General features: G+C 36.9%; 1 pseudogene; it reads left to right on the top strand.

Moving 5' to 3' along the window:
• The first annotated feature begins 13,801 nt into the window (after positions 1 to 13,801).
• LOC124971994 (60S ribosomal protein L26-like) lies at positions 13,802 to 14,233 on the top strand (annotated as a pseudogene).
• Positions 14,234 to 14,574: the final 341 nt, after the last annotated feature.

Genomic DNA, 14,574 nt, shown 5'->3' with positions numbered 1-14,574 from the left:
AAGTCTGTGTTCATCCTTGTGGGTGGTGTCCAATTCTATTCATTAGAAAGCAGATGTTTTCTGAACATCTACCCTGTGACAGCTCTGGACTTCATGAATGCAGATGTCATAGTCCTTGCATCTCATGAGCTCTGTTTATATCTCAGTAGTAAAGTCATAAAACAATTGTGTTGACAAAAATATGTTATGTGCATGTATGAATCTGTCACAATGAATCCCACTATTACATATAATTATAATGCATCAATTAAAGTTGTGTTGAGTGATTCAACAAAAATAAAGCAAGGTAATCTGGTAGCACAGAGAGAGTAGGAATTAATTCTGAAGGAACCTGTTGATAATGGCTGGGTTACCAAAGGAGCTATCATGTAAGAAAAATCCAGAAAAACAGAATATTATTTCAGCAGGATGCAAAATAGACATTGGGGTACACAGGAAGTTATCTGTGGAAAGAGAACATTCTAGAGGGAATAGCATGAGCCAAGACCTACAGTCATGAAAGCATACCACATATTTGAAGATTATAGTTATGTGGAATGGCTGGAATATGTGATGACTAGGCAAGGGAACAAAAAGAGAAGGGACTGCAGAGGTAGAGAATCACATTACAAAGATCCTTAAATGGAAGTATTTGATGTCAAGAGACTTTATAAAACTAGCTTGGAGTCACTCCAAGTTGAGGAAGTTTTAAACAGGGGAATTAATAGCTAATGTGAGGTGTCCCTCACATTGTGAGACAATACAAGAAATTTCAGAAGAGAAATTATTGAGTTGTAAAAGTCTTAACCCAATCAGTGAATTAATCCTGGATGGGTTTAATTGAAGTGGTAAGGTGTGACTGGAGGAGATTGGAATTGAGGCATGACTTTGTGTATATATTTTGTATCTGGAGAGTGGAGTCTCTCTCTCTCTCTCTTACTGCTTCCTGATGATGAAAGCTGCTTCCCTCTGCCACACTCTTCCACCATGATGTTCTACCTCACCTGGAGCCCCAAAGAAGGAAGACTAAGGTCCCTGATACTGTGAACCCTTAAGTACACCTTTTCCTCCTCTATAGTTGTGCTAGTCAGATCATTTTGTCACAGCAGCGAAATAGCAGACTAAAACAATAGCTAACATTTATTGAGTGATTACTATATGCCAGGACTTTCACAGAGTGCTTTTTGTATATTTAACTCCTACAATCACCTTATAGTGAGTAGGATGATATACTAATCTCATTTTGAAGATGAAGACCTGAAGCATGTAGCAGTTAGGTAAGTGTGTAAGCCAAACTATGTTCAGTTTTGGCATGGAAACAACAAATGTGTTCAGTAGATTAGACAAAGGGAAATGAAAGGAAGGGAGGGTGGATAGGAATAGGAAAAGCAGTAGATAAAAGTAACATAATTTTCTTATGTACACATATGCAAATACCTAAGTGAATCTCACTATTATTCCCACCCACAATAAGATATATTCCATGCTTGTACAATTCTGTGCTTGTATAATTTTATCAAAATCCTATCATGTATAACTAAGAAGAACCAATAAATTAAATAAACTTATTTTCTTCATAAATTAAAAAAAGAAAACAACATATGCAAAGTCCAGGAGGTAGGAACTAACTTTGGGTGTTTGAGGAACAGAAGGAAAGCCAGCAGGGCTAGTACAAAGTTAAGCATGTAGAAGGTGGATATAAAATGAAGTCAAAGAAGAGGCAAAACTATACCACATAATACTTAGGAAGCCACAGAAAGGAGTTTTAACTTATTCTAGATCTTCTAGAAAGCCATTTGGAGTGTTTTAAGCAAAGGTATAATGTAATCTGATTAGGTTTTAAAATCACCCCTCTAGTTATGGTATGATAAATGCCTACAGCAGGATGAGAGTAGAGCAATGGGACCCAGTGAAGAGGTTATTGTAGTAGCCCATGTGAGAAATGATGATGACTTAGACTAGGTTTGGGGTCAGTGGAGGGGAGACACATGGATGGATCTGTGATGTATTCTAGAGGTAGAATATTCAGGATTTGTTGATGGCTTAGAGGTAGGAGGAGAAAGACCAATCAAGTATACCTCTTTGGGTTTGTGTGTGTGTGTGTGTGTGTGTGTGTGTGTGTGTGTGTGTGTGTGTGAGAGAGAGAGAGAGAGAGAGAGAGAGAGAGAGAGAGAGAGAGAGAATGCATGTGCATGTGCATGCAACAAAGTTTATGATTGTGTCATTTACTGAGATAAGGAAGACTAAGAGATGGAGCAGTGTAACTTTAGTGGTTCAGAGATGTATTCTGGAGCCAGGGTGCTTGGCTTCAAGTCTCTGTGGTGTTACTTGGGGTCCTGGGTAGGTAAATTATTTAACCTCTCTTAAGTCAGCCTCCCCATCTGTACAATGAGGATAATAAGATTACCTACAGAATAGGGTTGTTGTGACAATTATATGAGTTAATAGAACTAAAGTACTTAAAACAGTGTCTGTCACAGAGTAAATGCTTTCTGTTAGTTGTCATTCTCTTTTCCAGTATATGCACTTACAACATGGTAACTTGCCTGTCTGACTTTTACTCTAATTGTTCTCGACATCACTTTATGTTTGCTATTTTGGTCTCTTCTTGCCAATGACTTTGTCTTCCCTCTAGCACAATCCAGGAGATGGGCAGAGGAAGGCCACAGAGAACATACTGGATGCGGTAGGTGGGTTAATGTTGCCAATTGTAGGAGAGGATGCCCCAGAGAGAAAGGGAGACTATACTTATATACAGGTATCTTGAGTTCCCAGATTGGACTGACTTGATAGGGATGATTACCAATGATATATAATGTATATATTGGGAAGAGGCTTAAGCAAACTGCCAGTATTCATGAAGCTAGACTCTAGGACCCTTCATCCTTTTTCTGGGCCTTCTGTCTTATTGTCTGCTTCTCTCTCCAAGAGATATCTGAAAAATGCTCTCCATACTCCTTGATTTGTGTGTTCCCTTTACATGGACAGTCCATTTAATATCAACAAGCATTTTGGTGGGTGTGGAGGTGTACTGTGATCAAATCCCATGAAAAAAAGCAATTAAACATTTTAAGGAGTCACTACCCTACCAATGTGCATTATGAAACAAGGGGAGATAAAGTTATACCACTTCTTACACATATTTGAAAAGGGAGCCCACCTTAGCAATGTGTCACATTTTGTGAAATACTACCCAAAGCCCATCATAGTGGTCCCTAGTACTATGATCCTTCATTTGACAGGACTATAGAGGTATCTGAGTTCACACTTCTGAATACTTGCCTCCCCAGTCCAATATTAAAAGGAAGAAGGGAGAAATGTCAGGTTTCGGAGCTGTCAAGCCTGAGTTCAAATTCTGACCCTACCACTTAGAGATTATGTGACCTTGAGCAAATTCCTTTGTCTGGGCCTTGGTTTTCTTGTGTAAGGGAAAAATATGAAATACCTGCTCTTTAGAAATGCTCTGAAATTGAAATACTACATTTGAGCTGGCATATTAAATATGGTCTGCAGGGAGCATATATTGTATCTGTCACATATCAGAAAGCAGGAGGTGCATTAAAGTCTTTTTTTGTTGCTCAACAAATGGCACAGCTCAGGAAGTCACTTGCAGAAGACAGGTGCAGGGGACCTGACTAGAAACAGGAATGGCCTGGCACATGGGTCTGTAGTACTAGGATATTAACCACTAGAGGGCAAGAATTTAGCAGTCTCAATATCTTAAGTCCTTTTTAAATATGAAAACCATTTATTTTCTGATTATAAACCTATTAAAAACATGCTCTTATCAAAATTCTGAAAAATATAGAAAAGTAAAAATATAAAACAAGGAAAAATTTCACATGATTCCACCCCCTAAAGACAACCATCATCAATGAACATTTTATCTTCTTCCAGGTATGATACAATGTATATTTTTATTTTTTAATTTTATTTGTATTTTTATGGGATTTTTTTTTTTGGTACTGGGGATTGAACTCAGGTGGACACAACCACTGAAGCACTTCCCCAACCCTTTTTTTGTATTTTATTTAGAAACAGGGTCTAACTTAGTTGCTTACCACCTTGCTTTTGCTGAGGCTGGCTTTGAATTCAATCCTCCTGCCTCAGTCTCCTGAGCCAGTGGGATTTCAGACATTCACAACCATGACCAGCATATTTTTATGTTTTTTAAACCAGAGTCTTGCTATGTTGTTATGTTGCCTAGGTTGGTCTCTTCATGTTGCTTATGCTACCCTCAAAGTTGTGATTCTCTTGCCTCAGCCTCCCAGGTAGCTGGAACTATAGGTGAGTGCAAGCATCAAACCTGGTATGACCATGCATATTTTTATAGAGTTCATTTGATTGCACTAAATATGTAATTTTGGTTCTTGCTTAATTCATTTAATATAATCACATAAACATCTCCCCTCCCCAAATCCTTTAAGAATTTTTTATCAGTTATGCTGTATATTTTACAAATATTCATAATCTTTAATAATTCATTCTTTTATTAATTAAAATATTTTTTATTTTTACAGACACATTTTGATTCATTGTACACAAATTGGGTATAACTTTTCATTTCTATGTTTGTACACAATGTAGATTCACACCATTCATGTAATCATACATATATATAGGGTAATATTGTCTGTTTCATTCTACTGTTTTTCCATTCCTAACCCTCCCACCCCTTTTTCCTCTCACCATCCAAAGTTCCTTCATTCTTCTCTTTCCCCCACCGCCCCCACCTCGTTATATATTGTCATGCACTTATCAGAGAAAACATTAAGCCTTTGGTTTTTTGGGCTTGGCCCATTTCACTTAGCATGATATTTTCCAACTTCATCCATTTACCAGCAAATGCCATAATTTTATTGTTCTTTATGGCTGAATAATATTCCATTGTGTATATATACCACAGTTTCTTTGTCCTTTTGTCAATTGAAGGGCATCTATGTTGCTTCCACGATGTAGATATTGTGAATTGAGCTGCTATGAACATTGATGTGGCTGCATCTCTGTAGTATGCTGATTTTAAATCCTTTGGGTAAAAACCGAGGAGTGGGATAGCTGGGTCAAAAGGTGGGTCCATTCCAAGCTTTCTGAGGAATCTCTACACTGCTTTCCAGAGTGGATGTACTAATTTGCAATTCCACCAGCAATGTATGAGTGTACTTTTTCCCCACATCCACACCAACACTTATTATTGCTTGTATTCTTGATAATAGCCATTCTAATTGGAATTAGATGAAATTGTAGGGTGGTTTTAATTTGCATTTCTCTAATTACCAGGGATGCTGAACCCTTTTTCATATATTTGTTGATCACCTGTATATCTTATTCTGTGAAGTGTCTGCCCATTTCCTTATCCCATTTATTGATTGGGTTCTTTGTATTTTGGGTGTAAAGTTTTTTGAGTTCTTTATAAACTTTGGAGATGAGTGCTCTGTCTGATGTGTGTGTGGAAAAGATTTTCTCCCACTCTGTAGGCTCTCTTTTCACATTGTTGATTGTTTCCAGTGCTGAGAAAATACTTTTTAGTTTGAATCTATCCCATTTATTGATTCTTGCTTTTGTTTCTTGCGCTATGGGGGTCTTGTTAAGGAAGTCTGGTCCTAAGCCAACATGATGGAGATTCGGGCCTACTTTTTCTTCTGTTTGGTGAAGGATCTCAAGTCTAATTCCTCTATCCTAATCCATTTTGAGTTGAGTTTTGTCCAGGGTGAGAGATAGGGGTTTAGTTTCATTTTACTGCATATGGATTTCCAGTTTTCCCAGCAGTATTTGTTGAAGAGGCTATCTTTTCTCCATTGCATATTTTTGGCACCTCTGTCTAGTATGAGGTTACTGTACTTATGTGGGTATGTCTCCATGTCTTCTATCCTGTACCATTGGTCTACCTGTTTATTTTGTTGCCAATACCATGCCATTTTTGTTCTACTGCCCTATAGTAGAGTTTAAGATCTGGTATAGTGATAACTCCTGCACCACTCTTCTTGCCCAGCATTGCTTTGGCTATTCTGGGTCTTTTGTTCTTCCAGATGAATTTCTGTTTTCTGTTTCTATGAGAAATGTCATAAGGATTTTAATTGGAATTGTGTTAAATCTGTATAGTGCCTTTGGAAGTATGGCCATTTTGACAATATTAATTCTGCCTATCCAAGAACATGGGAGATCTTTCCATCTTCTAAGGTCTTCCTCAATTTCTTTCTTCAATGTTTTGCAGTTTTAAATAATAATTCACTTTCTCAATGAAACTAAATTATGTTTGCTACTTAATTTTTACAATTTTAAATAATGCAACTTTGTGCATTAAACTTTTTTTGTTTAAAGATATTTCCTTAGGACAAATTCCCAGAATTAGGATTACTGAATTCAGTGACTCTTATTGGAAGGTCAATGACATATATAGGTGGAATTCTTTCCAGAACAAATGACCCAATTTGCATTTACACCAGCAGTGTCAGTGACTCTAAAGTACATTGCATCGCCTCTAGCAACTAGTATGCAGTTTTAAAATGGCTTAATTTGATAGATGAAAACTATGAACTTCATTTAATTTTCATTTGTTTGATTATACATGATATTATTATTTGGATGTGAGGTGTCCCCCAAAAGCTCATGTGTGAGACAATTCAAGAAGGTTCAGAAGAGAAACAATTGGTTGTGAGAGTCTTAACCCAATCATTGGATTAATTCCCTAATGGGGATTAACTCTGGTAACTGAAGTCGTACGGTGTGACTGGAGAAGGTGGGAATTGGGGACATGGATTTGGGGTATATATTTGTGTCTAGCAAGTGGAGACCTCTCACTGTTTCGTGATCATCATGTGAGCCACTTCCCTCTGCCACATTCTTCTGCCATGATGGTCAGCCTCAACTGGAGCCCTGAGGAGTGGAGCCTGTTCTCTATGGATTGAGACCTCTGAAACCATGAGCCCCTAAATAAACGTTTCCTCCACTACACTTGCTCTGGTTGGGTCTTTTAGTTACAGTGGTGAAAAAGTCAACTAAAACAGAAATTGGTATCAAGAAATGGAGTCATTGCTGTGACTAACCTGAGTGTGTGGTTCTTAAGTTTTTGGAGCATTTTGGAATTGTTTGGTGGAATTTTGAGGTGTTTATCAATACAAGCTGGAAATACTTTACATTATTATAAGCAGAACTTGATGGCCATTTCTGGTGGGAGCTCAGAGGACCAGAGTGCAGAAGACCATGGACAGTTGAAGACAGGGCTCAAGGGGGTCAGAGAAGGAAAACTCTATTGGAATTTGAACTAGAGGCCATTTGTGTTAAGTTCTGGCTAAGTAGTTGTCTTCATTTTGCCTGTGTCCTAAGACTTTAGGTGAGACTGACTTTAAAAATGATGGGCTTCTTAATCTGGCAAAAGAAATTTCTAGGCAGCATAGCATTCAGGCAGTGGCATGGATATTGCTGGTGACTTTTAGTCAAATTTATTGTGATGACCAGGAGCAGAGAGCAGAGCAGAAAGATTTGGAAAAAGTGGACTTGAAAGACTGAAGTAAAGCTAGGAATAAGGAAATTGCCACTGTTAAAGACATTACTACCACTAAAGAAATGCTGAAGACTTTGCCAGAGATAATAAGACGGCTTAAGAGCATCTCAGGAGTTGGCAAGACCACATCCATCTCAAATTCAAGGGAATAAAAGTGAAAGTTCTCTTGAGAGAGACCAGTGGAGCACCATTCTTACACAAGGGGGCCTAGGAAGTTGTTTCACCTTACTCAGCCACCCAGACACTCAGAGGCTGCTGCAGAAAGGGTTCCTGAAGGATTGGATACTGCTTGAGATGGCAACAGACATTGACATCAACCATGTGTTGCTGGTTCTGCAGGAATGCAGGATGCTGGAGTTAGAGGGTCATGGAGGCTTCCACCAAGATTTCAAAGGAAGGTCTGGGAGACCAGGCAAAGTGCAGCAAGGTCAGAGTCCCTGCAGGTACCCCTGAGAAGTCAAAGTGTGGAGATGTGAAGAGGAAACCGAAGCTGCAGTGGAAACCCTGAGATTAAGAAATGCCAGTAAAGTGGGACATCATCCTAGGAAAACTGCAGAAACTGAGCACAGACAAGTCAACAGAAAGGCCCCTTGGGCTGCAACAAGCAAGGCCACAGGGGAAGAGCTACACAAGCCCTTTGGAGAGGACATCATGCCATGTGCTCCACATGCCGGACACAAAGCTACAGGAATTGTTTGCCCAGCTGGATTTCTGTGTTGCTTTGGTCCCATTCCTTTTTTTCTATGCCCCTATTTTTGTGAATGAAAATGTTTACTCTGTACATTTATATATTGGATACTTGTAAATTACTTTTAATTTTATAGGAGCTTACAATGTGTGATTGCCTTGAGACTCAGAGAAGACTTTGAACTTGAACTTTGGGCAATCTCAGAACTGTTGACTATGGGGACTCTTGGAAATGGATAAAATGTATTTTGCATTGTGAGATGGCTATTAGCCCAGGGAGGAATGTTATGGTTTGGATATGAGGTGTCCCCCAAAAGCTCATGTATGAGACAAATGCAAGAAGGTTCAGAGGAGAAATGATTGGGTTGTGAGAATCTTAATCCAACTAGTGAATTAATTACCTGATAGGTATTAACTGAGTGGTAACTGAAAGCAGGTGGGAGTATGGCTGGAGGAAATGGGAACTGGGGCATAGCTTTGGGGTATATATATTTGTACCTGGAGAGTGAAGTCTCTCTCTCTCTGCTTCCTGATCACTATGTGAGCTGTTTCCCTCTTCCACACTCTTCTGCCATGATGTTCAGTCTCACTTTGAGCCCTGAGGAATGGAGTCTGCTGTCTGTGGATTCAGACCTCTGAAACCTTGAGTCCCTAGATAAAGTTTTCCTCCCATAAAATTGTTCTTGTTGAGTCTTTAATTCACTGCAGTGAAAAAGCTGACTAAAACACATGAGATTAAGAGCATTTCAGTGTGATTATTATCTATTTAAACTTCTTCAGTTATTTGGCTGTTCACATCTTTTGAATCTGTATCCACTGTGGATAATGTTCATTTCCAATGAATTGTGTATATGCCAAAGTTTTTGAACATTTTGTCTATTTGTTGCCAATCATTTTGAGTTTTTCTTATTTTTAAATTTTATCTTGTCTTCAGATGTATCATCATCTATTAGGACTTTAAAAGTATTTTGAGATCTTAGTGGCATTAGAAAATACAGGGCCCATTTGAAACTCTGGCATTGGAGCTATAATAATAAGGATAGTTCATATGTATTGAGTGCTTGTCACATGACAGATGCAGTAATCTAATTTCCATCCCAGTCTCAAGAAGAAGGTATCATAATTATCATCAAATCAGATAGAAGTTAAAGTCACATTTCTGAGGTCATATGACTGGTAACTGCTGCTTTTAGATATTGCAGTTTTAACCATTATAATCTATTTCTCTGGTATTGAGTCCTGAGGGCCTTTGGATATGGTTATACAAGTTGGGCACTATTCAACTCCAAGGAGCACCATTCACAATTCCCTAGAGTTTTGCCATGTACAACTTGTATGGCCATATACAGTTTTTGTGTATGTCCCTCCTCTTTGGTAAAGTAATTTTGAAGAATACATTTGGTCCTTGAAAACATAAGATCTGATTTTGAGGATGTGCTTATGTGCTGGGAATCAAACCCAGGGCCCTGTGCATGCTAAGCAAGCACTCAACCCAGCATCTGACTTCTGAATCTTGAGTTTATTATATGAAAAATGATGGATTCAATTACATCAGTGTTTCTTGAACTGTGGCTTGAGTTCCAGAGATGGCATCAGACATTCTTATAAATGATAACTCTCATGATCATTTTTTAGCAGTTACAAAGTTAAGGTTTATGTTGATCTTCTAATTCTGTCACATTACTGGTACTTATGATAGTGCTATAAAGTTTCCATTTAAACTAAACTTCTGTAAGTAAAATGGTTAATTGACTTAAGTAAAATATTAAGTGTATAGTTTTATAGGTACTAATTTGAATGTTTACTTCTTTATTACCTGTCTCTTCCAACCACAATATAAATTTCTTGGGAGAAAGACTTTTGTGTATTTTATCCCCTACTCTATTTCTTGTTCCTAGAACAATGTTGGCATGCAGTAGGTGCTCAATAAGTGTTCTCAAATTAAATTGTAAAATAATGAATGGACTTCCAGAGTCTGGAATGGTATGTGAGGAACTTAGAATTGTCACTTTCATCCTCACAGTATGAGAAAAAGCTAAACACATTGAAAGTCAGCAGCTCTTTTTAGATATAGCCAAGAATTTGGGTCACAGGGCAATCTACTTTTTCCAAACTTGAAGAGACAGGTGGTCAGATACAGAGAATTATGGCTTATCAGAGCAGAACTCCAGGAGCAAAACTCTTTACTGCACCAGTACAGGAGCAGAGAAAGTGTTAAACTATAAGTAATGAATTATTCAATGTTCAGTTGTGATGGTGGGAGTGAGGTAGCAGGAATGGTTGTGAGTTTTACCTCCATGAGCAATCTCAGATTCTCACAGTGATGATCTGAGAAAAATCCCTTGATATTTATGGTGGGGAGGGGGGTAGACATTTTGAAACATGACCATATAATAAAATATATGAGCTTTTTATTCTTCATTATAAGCCCTGCCCAATAAGGGAATCTACTTCACCAAATCTTAACTGACTGGAGTTTCAGGAGAGCTAACCAACCTGGGAGAGGAAAAATAACCAAATCTACCCCTATTTACTCCTCCTATCTCATTTATGAGGGGAACAAAAACAGATGCACTTATAAAGTTTACAGACCAAGGGGATACTATGAAATATCTACATGACTTATAACTTTTTTAGGAGGAAATCTCTAGGGAAATCAAAAGACAACAAGGTGAACCATAACAATGGCACCAGAGAGAATTTTAGTTCCTGATATCAACATCTACAGCAAACAGTAAACACAAACTAACTCCCAAACAGATCAACATAGAACCTGGCACTAAAACCCCCAAGTCCTTTTAGGAAATATATCACATCTAGCTTTCAACAAAAATTCGGAAGACTCATTAAAAGGCCAAAAGCAATCTTAAGACACAAAGCAAGCATCAGAGTCAGACCCATAGAATACTGGAATTATCAGGTTAATATTTTTTCAAATATGATTAAAATGCTAAGGGTTATAATGTGAAAATGACAATATAACTAATATCTCATACATGTAGGTTATGTAGCTAGTGAGATAAAAACTCAGAGAAGTTTAGGGTGTTGGCACATGCCTGTAATGCCAGCGGCTCAGAAGGCTGAGGTAAGAGGATTACAAGTTCAAAGCCAGCCTCAGCAATTTAGCAAGGCCCTAAGCAATTTAGAGAGCCCTTGTATGTAAACAAAATATAAAAAGGGCTGGGGATGTGGCTCAGTGTTAAACATCCCTGGATTCAATCCTCAGGACAAAAACAAATAAACAAACAAAAGAAACACCAGCAAAATCAAAACAAACAAAAAATAAAGAAACTCAGAAGGAAAAGGTAGAAATCAAACTTAAAAAAAGACAAAGGAGGAATGTTTTAATGGGCTCATTGATAGATTAAATATGTCCAAGGAAAGAAGCAGTGAGCTTTAAGAGAACTGTTAATTGTAGTTTCCAAAACTGACATACAAAGAGAAAAAAAAAAGAAATGACAGAAGAGAATACCCCCAAATCAGATATTTACAAAAACTGTAATATAGAGTGGGAATAACAAAAGGAAAAAGAAACAAGAAAGGAAGAGAAGAAATATTTAAGGCAATAATGACTGAGAATTTCACAAAATGAATGGTAAACACCAAACCCAGATCCAGAGAACACCAAACAAGAGAAACACAATTTAAAAAGAAAAGAAAAGAAAAACACTATACCTACATATGTTGCATCAACATTGTAAAAAAATCAAAGACAAAGAAAAATTCTTGAACATAAAGAGGGAAAATATCTGGCTGGGATTGTGGCTCAGTGGTAGAGTGCTTGCCTAGCATGTGTGAAGCACTGGGTTCAATTCTCTGCACCACATATAAATAAATGAATGGAATGAAACATCTAAAAAGTATTTTTTAAATATGAGGGAAAGTATCTTACCCATAAAAGAGAAAGTATAAAAATTATATTAGACTTATTTTAGCAACCATGTATAAAAGAAAACACTGGTGTGAATACTTAAAGAATTGAAAGGAAAAAAACCCTACCGCCTACAATTCTGTATCCAGTGAAATTATTCTTCAAAAGTAAAGAAGAAAAGAATTACACAAACAAAAGTGGAGTGATTTAGTCACCAATAGGTCTTACTTTCAAGTTATATTTAGGGAGGTTCTTTGGAAAAGAAAAAAAAATATAGGAAACTCAGTTCTAATAAAAAAAAATCCTTACAAAAGGAATAAATAAAAGTAAAATAAAATGTTTATTTTCTTAATTTTATTGATCTCATAGGTAATAGTTCAAAATAGTAATAGTGATAATATATTCAGTGATTATAGTTTATTGATAAATAAATGAATAATAGCCATATTATAAGGTATTGGAGAAAGGAATTGGGAATGTATCATTGTAAGGTATTTTGTACAACTTGTAAAGTGGCATAGTGTTATATGAAAAAAAAAGATTAGTGTTACTTATAAATGTACATTGCAGATTCAAAGGAAACCACCTAAAATGTTTAAAAAGGCATAAAATTGACATGCTATGAACTGAAAAAAAATGGAAAAATATAAAATGTCCAATTAAAAAGAAAAAATGAAGAAAAAGGGTGGAAAAAGGAAACAAAAGTAAGAAAAATAAATAAGAATCATTAACAAAGGTGGTATTAATCCAAATGTACCAATAATTGCAATAAATACAACTGCTCAAAACATAACAGAGATTGTCAGCATGGATTTAAAAAACAGGACCTAACTACATGTTTTCTACAGGAAACTCATTTTAAAAATAGTGATACACATGAAGTAAGAATAAATGGATGGAGAGAGATGTACCATGCTAACCACTATTCAAAAAAAGTTGGACCAGGTGCAGTGGAACACACCAGTAATCCCAGCAGCTCAGGAGGCTGAAGCAGGAGGATTGAGAGTTCAAAGCCAGCCTCAGCAAAAGCAAGGCACTAAGTAACTCAGTGAGATCCTGTTCCTAAATAAAATACAAATAGCACTGAAGATATGACTCAGTGTTCGAGTGCCCCTGAGGTCAATCCCCAGTAAACCTCCTAAAAAAGTTGGAATTAGTATTGTTAAAAGGTCCATACTAATCCAAGTGATATACAGATTCTATAAAATTCCCATCAAAACACTAATGACATTCTTCACAAAACTAGAAAACATCCCTAAAGTTTGTGGGGAAGTACAAACAAGCACAAATATTTAAAGCAATATTGAAAAAAAGTTGTTAGAATCATAATACCTGATTTCAAGGCATACTGCGGAGAAATAGCAATCAAAACAGCATGGCACTGGCATAAAAACAGATACATTGATAAATGAAGATATCTTAGAAATAAGCCCATGCATATACAGACAACTGACTGTAAGCAAAGTTGCCAATAGCATAATTGGAGAAAGGACAGCCTTTTTAATAAATGGTACTGGGAAAAATTCATATCCATATGCAGAAGATCTTGACCCCTATCTCACCCTATACCAAAAATCAACTAAATGTTGATCAGAGACCTAAATATAAGATCTTAGATTATGGAACTACTAGAATAAAACAGGGAAACATATCAAGACATCAGTATAGGCAATACTCTTTTGGATATGACCCAAAAAGTAAGTCAATGAAAGTAAAATTAGCTCTTCCCTTTTGCGGCCATTGCTGAAGCGGCATCAGCTAAAATGAAGTTCAATCCTTTTGTGACTTCTGACTGAAGCAAGAACCATAAAAGTCAGTGCAACTTCACACATTCGCAGGAAGATTATGTCCTCTCCTCTTTCCAAAGAGCTGAGACAGAAGTACAATGTTCTATCTATGCCCATGTGAAAGGATGACGAAGTTCAGGTTGTGTGAGGACACTATAAAGGTCAGTAGATTGGCAAAGTGGTCCAGGTTTACAGGAAGAAATACATCATCTATATTGAATGGTGCAGTGGGAAAAGGCTAATGGCACAACTGTCCATGTGGGCATTCACCCCAGCAAGGTGGTTATCACCAGACTAAAACTGGACAAAGATCACAAATAGATCCTGGAACGGAAGGCCAAGTCTCGCCAAGTAGGAAAGGAAAAGGGCAAATATAAAGAAGAAACAATTGAGAAGATGCAGGAATAAAGTAACCATATTTACAACTTGCATTAAAAAATGCTAAAATGAAAAAAAAAGAAAGTAAAATTAGGCAAATGGGATTACATCAAACCAAAAAGCATCTGAACTACAAAGAAAATAATCAAGAGAGTGAAGAAACAAGCTATAGAAAGGGAGAAAATATTTGCCAACTAGTTTTCAGATAAAGAATTAATATTCAGAATATATAAAGAACTCAAAAACTTAGCAACCAAAATCCAATTAAAAATGGGCAAATGATCTGAACAGACACTTCTCTAAAGAAATACAATGGCCATCTAATGTATAAAAATGGCCACTATCATTAGCCATCAGGGAAATACAAATCA

This window comes from Sciurus carolinensis, chromosome X (genome assembly GCF_902686445.1).
Source record: "Sciurus carolinensis chromosome X, mSciCar1.2, whole genome shotgun sequence".
In the NCBI taxonomy this organism is placed as follows: Eukaryota; Metazoa; Chordata; class Mammalia; order Rodentia; family Sciuridae; genus Sciurus; species Sciurus carolinensis.
The sequence above is the reverse complement of the archived record's forward strand: the minus strand, read 5'-3'. Positions and strand labels throughout refer to the sequence as shown.